An 18,450-nucleotide genomic window follows, 5' to 3' on the forward strand; every position below is an offset into this window, starting at 1 on the left:
AAAATTGTCTAACTGAGCAAGACATTTCTGAGGCCATATAGGGAGCCCAGTGTGTGATCTTACACCTGGCAGCCCGACTCAATACCATAGAATTCAAGTGAACCAAAAAATGTGCAATAACAAGTCACACCAACATACCACAAAAATAGCAACTTAGGCACTAGAAAAAATTAATATTATTTTTAAATTTCAGCGTACAATAGTGCAATGAAAATTGCAGACTGGTGAAGGAGCACTATCTTTTTTATGCCCGTTTTCTGGTCTTGAGATATCGCCTATGCCCACACTCTTCACCTTGGAATGGAGCATTATGGTTTTCATGCTTTGAATATGGCACAATTCAACAGCCAGAAATCCCCATCAATTAAAAGCAACAGATGAAACTCCCTTGACATTTTGTTACACCCTAGATATAATGGTAACATCGAAGTACATTGTCTGTGGGGTTTGAATTCAGTCAAATGATCTAAAATAAACACAGGTCCAGTTTTAGAGTTTGGCGCAAATCCTTGGTAGGGGACCTTATGTCTAGTTAGGTGCATTGTCAGCTTTCTGTTGGCCTGGACTAGTGTTGATGGAACGCTTATTGTGATGGCCGTATGGAAGGTTTACCATTGGATTATTATAATATAATAATAATAATATCCACATTTGTAAAGCGCACAATCACCCGTTAGGGTCTCTAGGCGCTGGGGGCCGTCGGGAAGATTAAGCAAGCTATTGCCCAGAGTCACATGGTGCTGGGCTAACCTGCCGCCGGCGATCGAACCGTGATCCCCAGATTCCAGCGTCAGTCGCCCTGGCCGCAGCGCCACACCTCTTCCTCACAATTGGAGAAAGACAATCTGATGTAATTTTTATGTCACAGTCAGAGAAAACCTGTTGGTCACAAACAGAAAAATTAAAATAATGACCCCCACACCCAGGGAAAATACTTCCTGGATATGATGGACCAATATTTATTTGTTTTTCAGGGACAAACTCCTGTATTGGGAGTTTGTTTTTGAAAAATAAAACATGTGGTGGACGGCCATCCAAACTTTTTTTTACTATTGCAATGGGTCTAGTGGATCTATAAAGTTGGTGAGCAGTAGGCAATCATGGTTGCGGACGTAATGTCCTCCGTCACCCCGACTGACAATATATCACCTGTCAAATTCTAAAACAGTTGCACAGCCCCTTTTAGTGATATGTTGGCAATGAAATGATAATTTACCCAGAATAGGAGCATTTTTGGTTTTATGCAAATGCATTCAAAGTGCTTCTTGAGTAAATAACAATACAAATTACACATTGACAATACTAATTGACCAAGCTTATGAATGAAAGTGCTTTTGTTTTAACTATGGGTTTAGCCACTCAGTAAGTTATCATACATGCACACTGTCACTTATCCATGCAGTCTTGCACTCTTTCATCCATCCACGCACTCATCTTCAATCTAGTCTCTGACACAAGCACAATAAAAGCATACAACCCCAGCAATATATGCAAGACAAATTAAAAAAATACAAGAAGATAACTGGAAATATGTTCCATTTAAACACAGTGAGAGCATACTCACACAAGAAACTAAACATAGTAGTGGATGTCCGTCTGGTAGTGGGATGTACATAGTCTATCATTGTTTTACAGTTCCAGCATGGCCACAAAGTTAGAATCAACATGTTGGCATCTTGGAATAGTAGAACAATGATAAACCATGGACAACAGCATTCCATGATGGTTATCTGGGTTTGTTGAAGTGGCCAACTGGGATGCAACGCACTGCAAACTAAATGATCAACAGGCAAGCTGTTCGTTAGCACTGGTTGGGAAGCTGTAGTAACCATGTAAGAAAAAGTAAAATACATAAAAGCAAAGTGATGAAATGAAAGAAGAACTGTATAAGCAGAAAACTGGTATCTAAAGGACTAGACAGCCAACCCTGTCACTGAACCACACACATTTTCAGGTTTTCAGGTGAATGTGCACATATGATCAGAAAATTCTGTCATTCACAGGGCAGGAGAACTAAAGACTGATGGGGACTGAACCATTACCCCATGTAGTATGCTGTCATGAATAGAGGCAGAGTGTAAATGACACTCAGATGAACCAGTTGGCAGTAGAGTGCTGACCCAAATTCCCACTCGATATGGATATGTATTTTTATATATGGATGTATGTATTATTTAATGATTTTTTAAAGACAGGATCCTGGCAGACTGATAAGGTTGTCATGCATTCTGAAGAGATTCTAGTCAGAATTATTACAGTGCAAATCTTGTATTTATAGGGCTTGCCAAAGGGGTAACCAACACTCAAATCCTTTCCTACAAATGTAATCTGTGAAGTTTCATGTAGCAGAAATACTTGACTGCAGACTTTAACATGATGCAAAAAATGACCTGCCCATTGTCTTTCTCCAAATAATCCAATGGTAAACCTTCCATACGGTCTACTAACTTTGTCATAACTTTTCATAATATTTAGATCAGACCTATCTTCTCTGAAATAGTTTTTTCCTTAGAATCAATTAAGCCTTGATCTATTATTAATGGCTTGTTACCGTAACCTCCTCAGGCCCACTTTATTGATTGCAAGCTTTCCCAAAAGGCAGACATCAGACATGCGGTCATAAAATGACAAAGTATGCAAAATGTCATGCTTTTGCAAGTGCATTTTTTTGTTCAAATTCAGGGAACATATGGAGTTGCCAGATGGATAAAGTTTCACAATTAAGCTTGTCAACAAAACAAAATATTCAAAAATAATTAAAGCAAATTTTGCTCCACAAAAAGAGCACAGAATATTCCAACCATGAAAGTTTATTAAAAGTTAAATAGTTTCAGGTAAGTATCCTTTAATAATCAAACGAGCTGAAGAAGCCATCCGCCGACCCGACAGACCTCAATAACTTCAGACCTATCTCCCTCCACCCCTTCCCAGCCAAGATCATTGAAAAGGCCATCAACTCCCACCTCTCTGAGTTCATTGAAGAGAACCACATCCTGGACACACCCCAATCCTCCTTCTGAAGTAACCACATCACCAAGACTGCACTACATGCCACCACCGAAGACATCTGCTGCCTCCTTGACCAGGGCGAAACCGCAGCCCTCATCCTAATGGACCTCTCGGACACCTTTGACACCATCTCCCTTTGCACCTTAATAACGAGACTCCACAACGTCGGCATCTGTGACAAATATATAAAGAACAATTGATGGACAGAATTCAAAAGAATGTGATTTATTCACCCCAGGACAGAGATCTGGGCCTAAATCCATCGTTATTTTGCCCACCATGCCATTCCAGTTTGAACCCAGCTATATACAAATCAGTCCTCCTGACCCTGTGCCCAATGGCAAACGTTCCCGGAAGCCACAGAATCCCGTGCCTCGCTCCTAGATTCGCCAGATTTGCAACCAAGTTTATCTTGTAACGTGACAAGACTAGGAAGACCTTCGTATCAAGAAGGCTTCCTATTTAATTGCCATTCGTGAAGTATTTAAAACTCACGAGGTATCTAAATATGATTAAATAAACGATCTGGGGAGCGAGTGCCTAAATATAACAGATTGGATCAGGATATCAATCAGTTTTGAAGTGCACATATATCAGCGCCAGATACAGAAGGCACGACGGTAGTTTGTACAAACCAGACCTGTTCTACATCAAAATAAATCCGTCACAAGAAGATCATTTGTCGATTTCCAAACCACTGTGCATGATATGTGCTGTTGTTTTTTGAAAATAATTAAAATCACCACCGCCGTTAGCCTGGATCAGTTTGAATTACGGTCCTTCTCGCAACATTAGCTTTCTATCCTGTTCCCCTTTTCATCAATACAAGATATCATTCATCTATTGGTAATCACTCCACGACAAGGTGCCCTGTCAGAGTGTGACATACGTGGCTACTCCAGAAGAAGGCGCTGGTCGCCGAAATGCGCGTAGAGAATGAATTTTTGATGCCACTTTTTAAACTGTGATTAATTTTTATTGTGTATTGATTGTTTACTATGGATCTATTATTCACCATTTTAATGAAAAATATTTTTTTAAATTTTATGATTTGAATTATATGTGTTTTGTGATTGATTGTTTTAACATGGTCAATAATAAAAATTGAATTTAGACCTACTTACATTACATCTTCCTATATATTTATTTTATCGAAACCCCCAAAAAAGGTTTTTGGTTTAAGTGCCTTGGTTGTTACCTGTCATACTATTAATCCCTGACCTAGGACTTGTAGTATCCACCTTCTCAGGGGGTCCTTGATATTTACACATAACCTGTGCCCAATGGGAAAAGTCCAGCCGGAACTGCCAGGCCAGGTCCTCCCTGGACTGAAAGCAAGCATCCTAGGACCGGTTTCGGGGTTTCACCCCTCATCAGCCAGGATAGCTTGACTCCCGTGGTATTCCGTCCATCAATTGTGTGTCTTTTGCTTTCTTGCCCTAAGTGCGCCGGAAAGCCCAGACGTGGGTCCCAGGCTCACTGGATTCAAGCTATCCTTGCTAATGTAGATGGGTGAAACCCCCAAACCGGTCCTAGGATGCTTGTTTTCAGTCCAGGGAGGACCTGGCATGGCAGTTCGGGCTTGACTACTCACATGAGGCACAAGGTCAAGACTGATTTGCAAATGGCCAGTTCTAAACTGGGGTGGCATGGTGAGCAAAGGAATGTTGGATTTAACCCTGATCTCTTGACTGGGGGTGAATATTTTGGTGTGTTCTGCATTCCGTCCATCAATTGTGTGTCTTTTGGCATCCGTGACAAGGCACTGGACTGGATCCACTCCTTCCTACAAGTTATTAGACGTAAGCTCTCTCAACAATTATCATTTGGATGTCTATTTGTGAATGCAATGAAAATGTAAACTATTTAATACATAAACAAATTTCAGTAAAGCAAAATACTCCCTCCTACGAAAGTCTCACAAGAATTCTTCCAGTGCATATCTTCCATATCCACGGTTTGTCAAATGGGGCACCAGCATGAAAAACCTTATCTACCTTATCTACTCACTCTGTGAGATTCCATGTAACAAAATACGTATCGCTAGGCTTTAATATACAGTGACAATACTCCACACTTAAACACTTGTTGACGTTACCATATGTTTTTCACAATCAATATGTTAGGCCTACTGCCTTTACCAGTAACTTTTCATAACACAAAATCTGGTCTATAACCTTTATCATTGGCTTATCACTATAACTAACTCAGACCTACTTTTTTGGTATAGGGTTTCCCACAACACAACCATTAGGTATACCATAGTAAAGTTACAAATATGTACACAAATACAGTCGCCAAAAGACATAGAATCCCTCCTAAGAGTGTAGTGTAGTTCCTATTATCCCAATAGGCTCTGCGCATTGGAATAATATCTTCAATAGTATAGACGTAGGACTGTGGTTAACTAGGTCTTCTACTGACGATATTAGACTTAAAGTTATGTGTGTGCCAGCTAGCTCAGAGTTCACTAGAAACTTTCTCGAATAGGCAAGGAGGAGTTTAACCTCCCTGGATAGACAAGAAGGGATTTAGTTTTTGACAACCATAGAACATGACAACTTTGCTCTCCCCTAATCAAGAGTATATCTCTAGAGTCGTGTGAAAACAAAAGACAACTTATTTTACTCAGTCAGTACGTGCATTCTTAGTTTCACCAGTTTGTAGAGAAATAAGAGATGGGCGTGGTTCAATAAAAAGATGTTATTTATTGATCAGTCTCTTTTCTCATACAAGAGAAATGAATCGCTATTATTGCAATACTTATAGTTAAGTAAAGTGCATACAGTAAAAACAGAATGATAAAATAATACTGTAAAAGCATTTATATCGTTTCTTAGCCATATGATACTAAAATGGATAAAAGTTATATACATATATACATTGACTAATCGTACTCAACTGGTGCTTCTAACTACGCCTACCCCAGTGTACCTGACCTAAGCCTAATACGTGTGCGGGAGTAGATAAGTAGTTTAAGTTAAGTTTGCTTTGCCAAGGATCTGATTCAAGAATTCTCTGTGAGGGGTTATTCAGTTCAGTACCTGGGATTTAGAAGGCTGGAGGGCTGGTATCTCAATCTCAGGACTCGATATCCCAGTTGCCCGCAAGGGCGGCTAGGAACGCCGGAGCTGGATTTCTCGGCAAGAGAAAAGGCAGCGTCTCTCTCTCAGCGCGTCAAAAGGGAGGGGCAGCGTCCGTGGGCTTCTTGCATCTGCTTGGCTCCTCGGCAAGTATCGCTGCTCCAATCTCGTCACCACCATCGTGTTTGCTTAGGGCAATGTCGGTAATATTTATACCTGAAAGGTGCCGAGATTGACGTAAGGATGGACATAAATACGTCAGTAAGGATGTCATAAAAACTGGTCGTTCGTACATTCTTTACTGGAGTTCTTGGTTAAATCAAAACAATAGCTGCGGGGGATTTCCCAGGTTGCTGGAGGTTTGATTTGTTTTGAGAACTCGGTATGCTTTCTATGGGGGCTGGGGGAATAGTGCTTGCCTAACGTGGTAGCATGCGCTATGACCTAATCAGAAAACGGGTTTATGTGCCGTTGTATGGCCACTATTGATATATTAACCGGACAAGGGTCAGAAACAGGAATATTGATACAGTTCCCATAGGAAATACATCACACCCACTCCACGGAATCTATGTCCATATTTACTAACCTAAGCATAGTAAACATAACTAATATTGTATGTGTATTCAAAACCGCCCAAAATACATTAATTTTGCATTACTTCGGATTTGCGTAACACATGAAAAAATGAAAATAGTTACTGTATGGATTCAAGCAGTGTAATCATTCAAAGAGGATGCACATTGTATATCTGCACGAATGATTTGCGAAAATAACACATGAAATGGCTCTTAGTACAGAAAAAAAAATGCGAGTCCATTTCATCACATAGAAAGACAATCTTATGTGTAAATAACCTAGAGGTCGAGGTAATGTCTCCTAGAGGTACCTAAAAATAGAAGTGTCTGTTCTCTAAGAATAGTTTACTTTAAGCAGAAGATAAGTGCCTGAAAGGTAAATATTTTGGATGTTTTGGAGAACGTTCCTGTTTGCAGGAGCAGACTCGAAGAAATCTTAGTGGCTTTATTTTGAAATTTGAAGGCCAAATTCAGAGTTCAGGGAACGCTGTGTGCACGTTTGCTCAAAGTGATTCTTTCTGTTCTGGTGAAAACATCATATCATTTAGATGTTCGAAAAAACAGTCAACAGCTTCTGGTGAGAGTTCGACAAGGTTGGAAAATGACGCTACCCTGCAGTCATGAGCATGATTGCTTTCAGTGATGGTTTGATCAGCATAGCTGACAGATGGTCGTACCTGATCGATGCTGCTTTCATCTTGTACTTCACTACCCTTCATTCGCAGTGGTGAAGTCTCCACGAATGCCGTCATCAGGATTGGTAGCCGCTGGGGACAGCACAATGCATGAGCCTTTACTGGACTCAACAAAGTCTCTGCATCCAATGGCACTTCTGATTGTAGTGTGAGACAGGTGTCCAACACGCATTCTTTGCCGCATAGCAAGCACCTTAATACAGGCATAACACAGGTCTGCCACAAGGGTCTGAATGAAAGGAACCAAGTCATATTTAAATCGCGTAGCCGTGCTAATCCAAGGACTTTAGTTATGCGGTCCCGGTAGCGGATAGCTAGGATCGTTTCTTCCATTGTTGTTGGAGTCATGTCTGTGACACGGTTTGCCATATCGAAGCAAAAGTAGCAAAAATAGGACGCCTGCTACTAGTCCCAACAGGAGAGGTAGTCCGCCAAAGAGAGAATGGACGAAGTTTGGAAAAATACCCAGGATCGCTTTGAATGGTGTTAAAGCGCCTGAAAAAACTGTCTTAAATACACTGGCGATACCACTGGTATCAGAAATATTTAAGATTTCGTTTAGTATTTCTGCGAAGTGTAGGGGGCTATTCGTTGATAGCAGTGAATGAATCTCTGCCGTTGTCCTTGCAACTTGGAGATCATACGTTTCTTTTGATGACGTCAACCTGGTTGGCGTCTGTAGGAGCACAGTCTTCATTCTGCTTAAGGGATCAATTCGAATAGAAGAGAAATTAAAACTGGGCCATAACCTTGCCTCCCTGTCTGGAGTATCGGTTGGGAACAATACTCTTTCACAGCACATGACCCTGGTAGTCACGCTCACGAGATAAGGTTTTCCGGGCATTAGGCTGCAACATCTGCGATCTACAATTAGAATGTAACTCCCGTTCGAGAGTCTCCTAAAGAATGGTTCTATTCGTATTGCAGGTGTGCCTAGCTGGTGACATGAAAGGTTATTTGAAGTCCCTTCACAGGCCCCATGCAAACTTAAACCCTGACACAGAAGTATACCACTTAGTGATTTTGCACAATTATTGCCACTAAGAAATACACTCTGTCCTTTATTACTAACACATGTGTGTGTATAGGGCAAGTCCTATGTCGACTTAATGTATCCTTTACCCAACCTTTCATACTGGCCTGCCTGTATATATTTTTGGCAGTACTGAAACTGGAAAGTTGTTATCGGAATATTTATTATCCCATGTATTATCCATTCAATGACAGGTCGTTCTGACATTGTCAATGGTAATCTCTCAAGTTTTTCAATGCTCAGAATTGTATAGTCAGCACCCTTCTGTGCCAAACTGATTTGTGTATCAGTAAGGTTAAAGATATTAAATAATGACGTTGTGTTGATTAAACACCAAGGCACATAGCCTGAACGCAGATTTTGTAACGTCCAGCCAAGCTGTACAATAGAACGCAATTGAGACTGACCGTGTTGTAACATCAGTAAGTCTTGCTCTATTATATCGATTGCTGAAGACACAATACTGTCCAGTGAATATATTCTGAAAGACAGAGTCATTAACCCATTGTCTACAACAGAAAGTGATTTTTCCAAATTAACACTGTCAATTTCCCGTATTTTTTCTGCTGTCTCAATTTGAGTTTCTTTCCAAGCTTCATTATAAGCTGCATATATAGAGGCCGCTATGAAACGTTTTTGACGCTGTTTGCGTGGTCCCATAATGAAATCGCGCAAGTCAGCACCTTCTTTAAGTAAAGTTAGGTGTTGCTTAATTTCTGCCAGTGTGGATGTATGTAGCCATTGAAGGCAGAGCTTTCCCACACTGTAAGTAGTTACAATCCCTGGATGTTGTCTTTAGGAGTATCTAGGGTCTGGCCTGGTCAATGTGAAACCCTGTATTTTGTTCAGGAATCTGTCTTGACAGTTATTAGTGTCTGTGGGCCAGATCAACCATTGTTTCCATTCAGGATGTGTTCTGTTTTGGTTTAAAATACTGGTTACGTACATCTCAACATCAGAGGTGCTATTACTATCCATTGTTGGCTTTGGAATAGACGGTTTTTTAAGTCTTTGATTTTGGCTAGACCAAGACAGGTGGTCTGCTGAATTGTGTCATTCAAAAATATAATTTGTTCTGGGATCATGCCGGCTCTAAATAATGATTCTAAACCTTGCACTTGCCAATCTTTTGTGCCCCAGATCGTTTTCGTTTCAATGTTATTGTTCCAGAAATCAAAACCGAATGTATTCATTTTTTCAAAAAATGAGTCTGAATATATCAATTTTGTGTTTGTAAGCATGGTTTTCACTCCTGTCTTATTTAACAATTTGAAATAAAATGATTCTGCATTACTTGTGTTAAACCCTGAAAAGTATGAATATTTATCATAAAATGTTTTTGAACTGCCTTTTGGTGGAGTTGCACAATGTTCCCATTGGTTAAAATTTAAAACATTTCTAGGCTGGGTAGATTTATGCAGATAATGGTTACCATAATGGTTATAGCAAAACATTTGATCGTAATTTGATGAACCTTGTAAATAATCATGTTCTGTAAATTTGGCTGTCATCACTAGATCAGACATCATATCATTAATACTTTCAAAATCCCAATCATCAGCGAATGTGCTTGGTTTTACAAAGTCACTTAATGAAATCTTAAATTGGTGTGGGTACTTCAGTAGTTCAACCGGACCATATATTTCATATTCAGTTTTGTCCCATGCTACCCCGCCGGGTATAGGATTGGCTGTGTAGTTTACTGACGAAAGTTCTCTTTTCTCGACGTGTGAAGATGTGTGTGGTTTAAGAACCAAGTTGATATTCTGGCTTGCTGTGTCGATTTTAGCATATTTTCCCTCAATGAAATGTCCCAAGCATAGTACCATGATGAGCCAAAGTATGAGGATAAATGCACCAAATGCCACCCATATTTCAATCCATGGAGAAATCAGATAGGTTTCTTTCAGTTGATGTAAAAGTTTCTTTGCTTTGTCTTTAAAAGTTCTTTTTGTTGGATGATCGTCAGGTTCATTCAGATCTTCAGAAAATTCATCGAAATTGATGAAGTAGCCGGATGCCGTTCTGTCAATTGTTTCAATTGCATCTGGATTACTTTTTGTTTTTAGGATTTGCTTTGTTTCATTAGCATAGTCCGTTACATCATTGTAGAGTGGAGTTTCTTGATGTAAAGTTTTGATTTGGGTTTTAAGAGGTTCAAGTTCTATTGCTTTGTTGCATAGTCCTTGTTGTTTCACTGTAGAATTTTCAAATGTGATTAGTCTTTCAGTTTGAACCTCCGTGTTTGTAGCAAACTTTGGTGTTCTACTACTTCTTGGGAGTCCACTTGGCCTACTACTTGTTATCAGCCACATGATTGTGGTTTAACCAGGTCGATGGATACAACTCGGTTCTCCTTTTTACCAGCAAGGGGCGGTAGTACTACTGATCTCATCCCGTTGACAGACAAGACAGGAACTGCTTTTCTGTAAGAAGGACCAAATTCCTTCTTTACCACGATCTTCTCTCTGACCAGATCCCCGATTTTTGGAATCCAGACAGGCCTTGCTGGGACAGGTGGTTTCTCTTCAGTGGTTATTGGCTGTTGTTTCAACTTTATGTTGCTCAGGTCTCTTCTTGTTTCATTTAAGTCCTGTGAAATAGCCAAGCGATCTTTGATATCAAAGCATTTTTCTTTAACCACTGAAGTCTGACTATCTAAGTCCTGGACTAACATTCTAGTCCCAAACAATAGTTCGTACGGACTGAGACCTCTCAGAGAATTTCTTGGCAGATTATTAAGACTACGTTGGACACTTATTAAATGTTTGACCCACCCAGCTCCCGAACCTAATACCTTTGCTGTTATCGATTGCTCTATGCCTTGGTTTTTTCTTTACACCATCCTGTTTTCCTCAGGAAGGAAGTGAGAAGAGTCCCGCAATGCAATGCTCATCCTGGCCAAGCACCCTCCCACAAGCTTTTTTTTTGAGCTAAAGGAAAGATGTTGGTCAGGACGTAGCCTGCTTCTAGCGTATATGCCATTATAGACTCGCAAATCTTTTATAACAGTTCAGACGTCAGCCGAAAGTTGGGGTCTACATTACAAGTGAAAATAGTCTCTACATGTTAATCAGACGCATTATTCATACTGAGTGAGTTTATGTTGTTAGCTTATTCCTTATTGAGAAAAAAGCCGTGGGAATACACCGTTTCGTTCACCACTGCGATCTCTGTTGCAGTTTGAACAGTTTTTTGCGAATAGGTGTTGGTCCAGACTCATTCCTGGCCACCAGTATGTTGATTGTAATTCTGCTGGAGAATCCTTAATTGTGCGATGTCTAAGACCCTCGCCAATATGTGCGTCTACTATTAACAAGACTCTCCTGTTCATGTTTGGAATCACTCTATCCCCCACTCCAGGGATTCGAGCAAAAGGAACGGAGTTTGCATCGATTATGTATGTATAATTGAGTGGATAGTTGATCGGTAAAGCTGAGCAGTCGCCTTTTGATGACGTTTTCACCGCCAGCACTGTTTCACCGTCAATATATTTTACTGAACGCTTTTTTGTAGCTACGGAAGCCGATTTAGTTGCTACCGCTGTGGCTGTCTCAGCCAATGAATTCCCTGCAACGTGAACGCCATCACGTTGATGACTCAGTGAATGTATCACGTGAGTTTTTGGTAGTTCTTTCTGTAAAAGAACTACTTGTTCCCAAAGTGATTTTTGCTTTATTGTTGCACCTGTGTCATCTTTGTAACCGTTTTGAATCCATTTCTGTAAATCGTTATTGTATGATTTGACGCAGTAATACGAATCGCACACTATAAGTGTCGGGAATTCGCGATCGGCATTATCTAGCGCCATTTTTAACGCTATTATTTCAGTTTGTTGTTCTGAGTTATTTTCTACTGAGTGTGTTTTTGTAAATAGAGGTCTCAGTTTACCTCCACACCATACGTCTTTTACAATCTCGCATGTGGCGTTGTATGCTTGCTCTCCCCATACTGAGGGTTGAGCATGTCCGTCTATATAGATTACACTGGCGTACTGTCGTAAAGGCAGAATGTCGATTGGCAGAGGATATTCTCTCTCATATTCTAGATATTTTAATTCATTCAATTCCGGATCAAAATAGTATTTTATTTTGTCTGTAGCAACAGAATTTACCCACTGTATCCATTCTGGATACAGTGCCGTTGTTGGTAAGTTACATGGGGTTGTTAATGCCTCAAAGGCTGATTCTGCTGTTCTGACTGTAATACGTCTACCGTCAGCTTGGTATTTTTCTCTTGCTACAGCTGTTTGAACCGCATGAACAATGTTTTCTTTAATACTGAACCTTTTTTCAGCTTCTGTGTACAAGTGTGATTTGTATGCTATCGGTACCTTTTCTCCCTCATTAGAGATCAGGTATGTGAATCCGCATCTTCCTGGGATGACTCGAATCACAAGGTTGCGTGTGTTGTCACATGTTTGTAGTTTTGTTTTAATTAACATGTCTGTTTGTAAAGATCTCAACATTTCTGTGTGTTTTTGAGTCCAGTTGATTCTTTTAAAATCTGGTTTTATTAAATCATAGAGGGGTTTAACACTATCTGCATAGTTTATAATGTAAGTTCTTCCGAAATTCAGGAAACCTAGAATTGATTGCAAGTTTTTCAGTGTCCTAGGTGCATGGATTACAGCACATTTCTCTAGGAAATCTTTAGCCAGGCTTTTGCCTTCACTTGATAATTCATATCCTAAAAATAGGACAGTCAGATGGGCAATTCTTGACTTCTTGAAGTTGAATTTGTAACCCTCTGCTGCGAACTCAAGTATTATGGTGTTCACTCTTTTCAAGTGAGTATCCAAGTCATCGTCTGTTAGATAGATGTCATCGACATAAGACAATGCCTCATCATCATATATTTGTAGTAACTCTGTTACTCTTGCTGAGAATAATCCTGGGCTGTTCTTGAACCCTTGGGGCAAACGACAGAAATTTTCCTGCGAGCCATTTATTGAGAAAGCGGTCAAATATCTGCTTTCAGGTGCTATATTTTGACAAAAGAATCCATTAGAGATGTCTAATGTTGTTTTGTATTTTTTGCGCACTATGCTATTCATTAGTGCTGCACTGTGTGAGTTTTGCACTGCAAAAGTTTTGCAACATGAGTTCAAGTGTCTGTAGTCCAAAACAAGACGATATGAATTATCTGGTTTGGAGACAGGAAACAAAGGCTTGTTCATTTGTGAGGTGCATGTTTCAATCACCCCCTGGTATTCAAGTTGATCTAGGATCTCTTTTACCTGTTTTTTAGCTTCTTGCTTAATTGGGTACTGCCTCTGTGCAGTAGGTTGTGATTTTAACTGGATTTTGTGAGGAGGAGAGTCCTCATCCCATCCCACATGATTTTTATATAATGCAGGAGCTTGGGCTACTGCCCACTTTCTTGCAAGTGTATACTTTTTATGTATTGGAATATTATTAGAGAAGGCAGGCATAATTATTTCTTCGCCATGAGGGCACTCCCTGACAACCTCTGGTGGCCAGTCTTTTTCAGCTAGAAGGATGTCATAGCCTTTAGAGAGATTATCCCCAAAATAGACCCCTTAATTTCCTAGTCTTATCCCCTTCTATACGCAATGTTATTTCATATATTTTATGAGGTTTGCTAACTCTGGTATCTGCAGTTTCCACCTGAATGTACTCATTCGTGTCCACTGTCTCCAGATGATTCATCAGGATCTTGCGAGCTATGCTCACTTCTGCTGCGCTGTCTAGCATTGTCTGAGCACATTCTCCGTTTTTCAGTTGTGTCCTCAGTATTCTCGGCATGGTTGATTACTTTAATACTGGCTACCTTCTTCTTTGGAAATTGTAACTTTTTATTTGGATGAGGAGGTTCCTTGTATTTGGACTTGACGTGCTCTTCCCTCTATTCTGATCGTCCTCTTCTTTCCGATTTCTGCGAGGAAGTCTGAAAAGATTGAGAGGGACGTGTATCAATATCTTGATATCTGTCAGGTTTCTTTATATTATCCCTATTTCTGAGGTTGTATTTTGTCACAGAGGGCTCCCTTTGGGGAGACTTGCGTCCTTGGTCCGGAGATCTTTCTCTCCGCCGAGGAGACCTTCCTCTGGTTTGGAATCTTTTTTCTTTAGGAGTGGATTGTTTATTTCCATCCCAGCTCTTTTTCTGAGTGTTTAGATTATTTTTAATAAATATCTTTTCAGGATTTTCAATTAGTTGGGGTTTCACAGGTATTCCACCCAAACTATCTCTTCCTAGTTCTTCATAGGATTTTTCTATGATTCTGGCAATTTCAAATGGTTGGTCTGCTATATCTGTCTCTTTCAACCTCTTTGCTGCCACATTTGCTGCTTCTCCCTTTATATTGGCTAGTAATATTGCCGAGACCTGCTTGAAGTCTTTTAGTAATTTCATACCCAGAGTTAGGGCCGGTTCTGGACCGTATTCATCTTGAATTTGTTTTAGCACATCTGGTATTACTGACATGGATGGAACACCATGTGTTTTTGTGTAAATGGAAGCAAAGACTGTACCCCAAGTGTCACAGTCCTCCACATGTGGTGCGATTCCCATTGGAAGACAGATAGTCAGAATCCTGTGTTTCTCAACCGGGGCGGTATCCGGAAATACCGCCTCTATTTGAGTGATTTTTTGTGCTAACCAGAATGGAATTTGTTCCCGTTTTGCGGGTACTTTACCTAAACAGGACTGTATGTTCTGTGGTGTAATTTTATTTGTGTTCCCCTGATGAGGGGTCAGCTGTGGAATTTTATTAGCTGGTTGGACTGTTGAAGTCCGCATTATATATTGGACTAATTGTCTGTGTATTTTAATTAGTTGTTTTAGCTGTGCTAAAAGATCTGGTGCAGACATTTCTTCAATGTCTGGATGTGGTGTGTATCCGGCTAGGACCGGCCACGTTGCTCCTGGTCTACCTAGTGGACCGAGCCTGGTGATGTGATTATTATGTTTTAGGGCGCCTTTAAACCAGAGCAGGTGCTCTTGGTATTTGAGTGATATCTCCACTTCCTCGAAAGGAGTGTAGATATCCGGTGGTTCCCCTATTTTATAATAGTGGAACTCTTTTGTTATAGCGTTTGCTGCTGGAAAGTTTATCCATGAGTAGAATACCTCTGTCTGCCGATATTCGTGTGCCTCAATTACGAATATGACTGTACCACCTCTCGGTGTTAGTCCATTTTCTATAAGTTTTAAGGTTATAGTTTTTCTTATGTTGACCGGGATGAGTATTGCCTCCGGGTCTTGCTGTAGGAGACTATTGTCATCCGCTAGTAGTTGAGCTGCTATTCTAGCTGTCTCCCTTCCTTCTTCACTGTCTGACATTTTACCGTCAGGAAGGTTATTTTGTTTATTTGCAGATCAGGTTTCTATGGAAACAAAGATTAGATGCACAATATTTTGGAACAGTGTATCCTTCAACGTTGAATAAACCAAGAACCTTACATAGGAGGCTCCTCCTACGAAGTTTGGCGGATTTAACCTTTCACCCACTCCAGACGCCTTTGTAGTATTATGGGAAAAGGGGTCTGTATGAAAAAGCACGACTGAGTTACTCTAATGTCTTGCGCTAGATTTATCGCCTATCCAAACCGTTGGGCGCCATGTAGTGTAGTTCCTATTATCCCAATAGGCTCTGCGCATTGGAATAATATCTTCAATAGTATAGACGTAGGACTGTGGTTAACTAGGTCTTCTACTGACGATATTAGACTTAAAGTTATGTGTGTGCCAGCTAGCTCAGAGTTCACTAGAAACTTTCTCGAATAGGCAAGGAGGAGTTTAACCTCCCTGGATAGACAAGAAGGGATTTAGTTTCTGACAACCATAGAACATGACAACTTTGCTCTCCCCTAATCAAGAGTATATCTCTAGAGCCGTGTGAAAACAAAAGACAACTTATTTTACTCAGTACGTGCATTCTTAGTTTCACCAGTTTGTAGAGAAATAAGAGATGGGCGTGGTTCAATAAAAAGATGTTATTTATTGATCAGTCTCTTTTCTCATACAAGAGAAATGAATCGCTATTATTGCAATACTTATAGTTAAGTAAAGTGCATACAGTAAAAACAGAATTATAAAATAATACTGTAAAAGCATTTATATGGTTTTACAGTATTATTGATATTATGATACTAAAATGGATAAAAGTTATATACATATATACATTGACTAATCGTACTCAACTGGTGCTTCTAACTACGCCTACCCCAGTGTACCTGACCTAAGCCTAATACGTGGGCGGGAGTAGATAAGTAGTTTAAGTTAAGTTTGCTTTGCCAAGGATCTGATTCAAGAATTCTCTGTGAGGGGTTATTCAGTTCAGTACCTGGGATTTAGAAGGCGGGAGGGCTGGTATCTCAATCTCAGGACTCGATATCCCAGTTGCCCGCAAGGGCGGCTAGGAACGCCGGAGCTGGATTTCTCGGCAAGAGAAAAGGCAGCGTCTCTCTCTCAGCGCGTCAAAAGGGAGGGGCAGCGTCCGTGGGCTTCTTGCATCTGCTGGGCTCCTCGGCAAGTATCGCTGCTCCAATCTCGTCACCACCATCGTGTTTGCTTAGGGCAATGTCGGTAATATTTATACCTGAAAGGTGCCGAGATTGACGTAAGGATGGACATAAATACGTCAATAAGGATGTCATAAGAACTGGTCGTTCGTACATTCTTTACTGGAGTTCTTGGTTAAATCAAAACAATAGCTGCGGGGGATTTCCCAGGTTGCTGGAGGTTTGATTTGTTTTGAGAACTCGGTATGCTTTCTATGGGGGCTGGGGGAATAGTGCTTGCCTAACATGGTAGCATGCGCTATGACCTAATCAGAAAACGGGTTTCTGTGCCGTTGTATGGCCACTACTGATATATTAACCGGACAAGGGTCAGAAACAGGAATATTGATACAGTTCCCATAGGAAATACATCACAAGAGAGCCTAATAAGGGTTGCCATAATTCAAAGCTTCTATACCCATGTTTTTTTCAGCTGGTTCACCAACATAACACCTTTGCCTAAAAGTGTAATCTGTGATATTTTGTGTGATAAAATGCCTGCCTACAGGTTTTACCAGAATGTATTAATAATTCGTCCTTAAAAGCCTATTATCTTTAACACATATTTTCACAATAAGTAAGTCAGGCCTACTGGCTTTGTTAAAGGGGTATTATTAGTAAATAGATCAAATCTATTGAATTTGGCATATCTTTCCAAATTAACCTAAAAGACATTTTGCCTTTACCATTGTATTGACACTATAGTGAACACAGGTCTATTGAAGTGTAGAACATTGTAGTTTTTAAAACCAATAAACAGCCCCCCTCTGTGAGACCTAATAAGAATCATCATAGGGAAAACCACCAAGTTTGTTGAAGTGGTGGCCAACACTAAATCTGTTGTATACTACAGTAATCTGTGGGACTACATATACCAGAATACATGTTTATAGCAAGTAACACAATATGATAGCAATCCACTGTTAAATGTTTACTGATTTTAGCAATTGATTTTAAATGTAAGTAAGTTAGATCTACTGCCTTTATCAAAAATGTTCTTAATAAGCAGACCAGACATATGGCATTGCATATAACGTTTCCCAGTGCATCAATCAGGCCTACAGCTTATCACTACAAAAACTCAAGCCTATTGTTTTGAGCGTACGTTTTCACACAATGCAACCATCGGGCACACAGTCATTAAAGTACAAATGTTCACAAAATTATTTGACTAATTATGATATGATCTCTTCTAGCAGAGCCTAACAAAAATTCTCATGGAGCATATCTTCTATAGTCACTTTTTGTCATAGGATGTTACCAACACCTAAAACACTTGCATTACTACAGTAATCTGCGAGACTCCATGTAACAAAATCCTTCACTGCTGGCTTTCATACAAGCTATGCTATGCTATGTTATGTTTTGTTATGCTATGTCATGTCATGTTATGTGTATTTGCAAAGTGCACCATCACCAGGAAGGTTATTTTGGTGCCGAGCAGGTGTTTGTTGCCTAGTCCTGCCTATGACAGGTTGATTAATTGAAAAACCATATCTTCAGCTTCTTGCAAGGAGGCTCTGA

This window comes from Lissotriton helveticus, chromosome 9 (assembly GCF_964261635.1).
Source record: "Lissotriton helveticus chromosome 9, aLisHel1.1, whole genome shotgun sequence".
Taxonomy (NCBI): domain Eukaryota; kingdom Metazoa; phylum Chordata; class Amphibia; order Caudata; family Salamandridae; genus Lissotriton; species Lissotriton helveticus.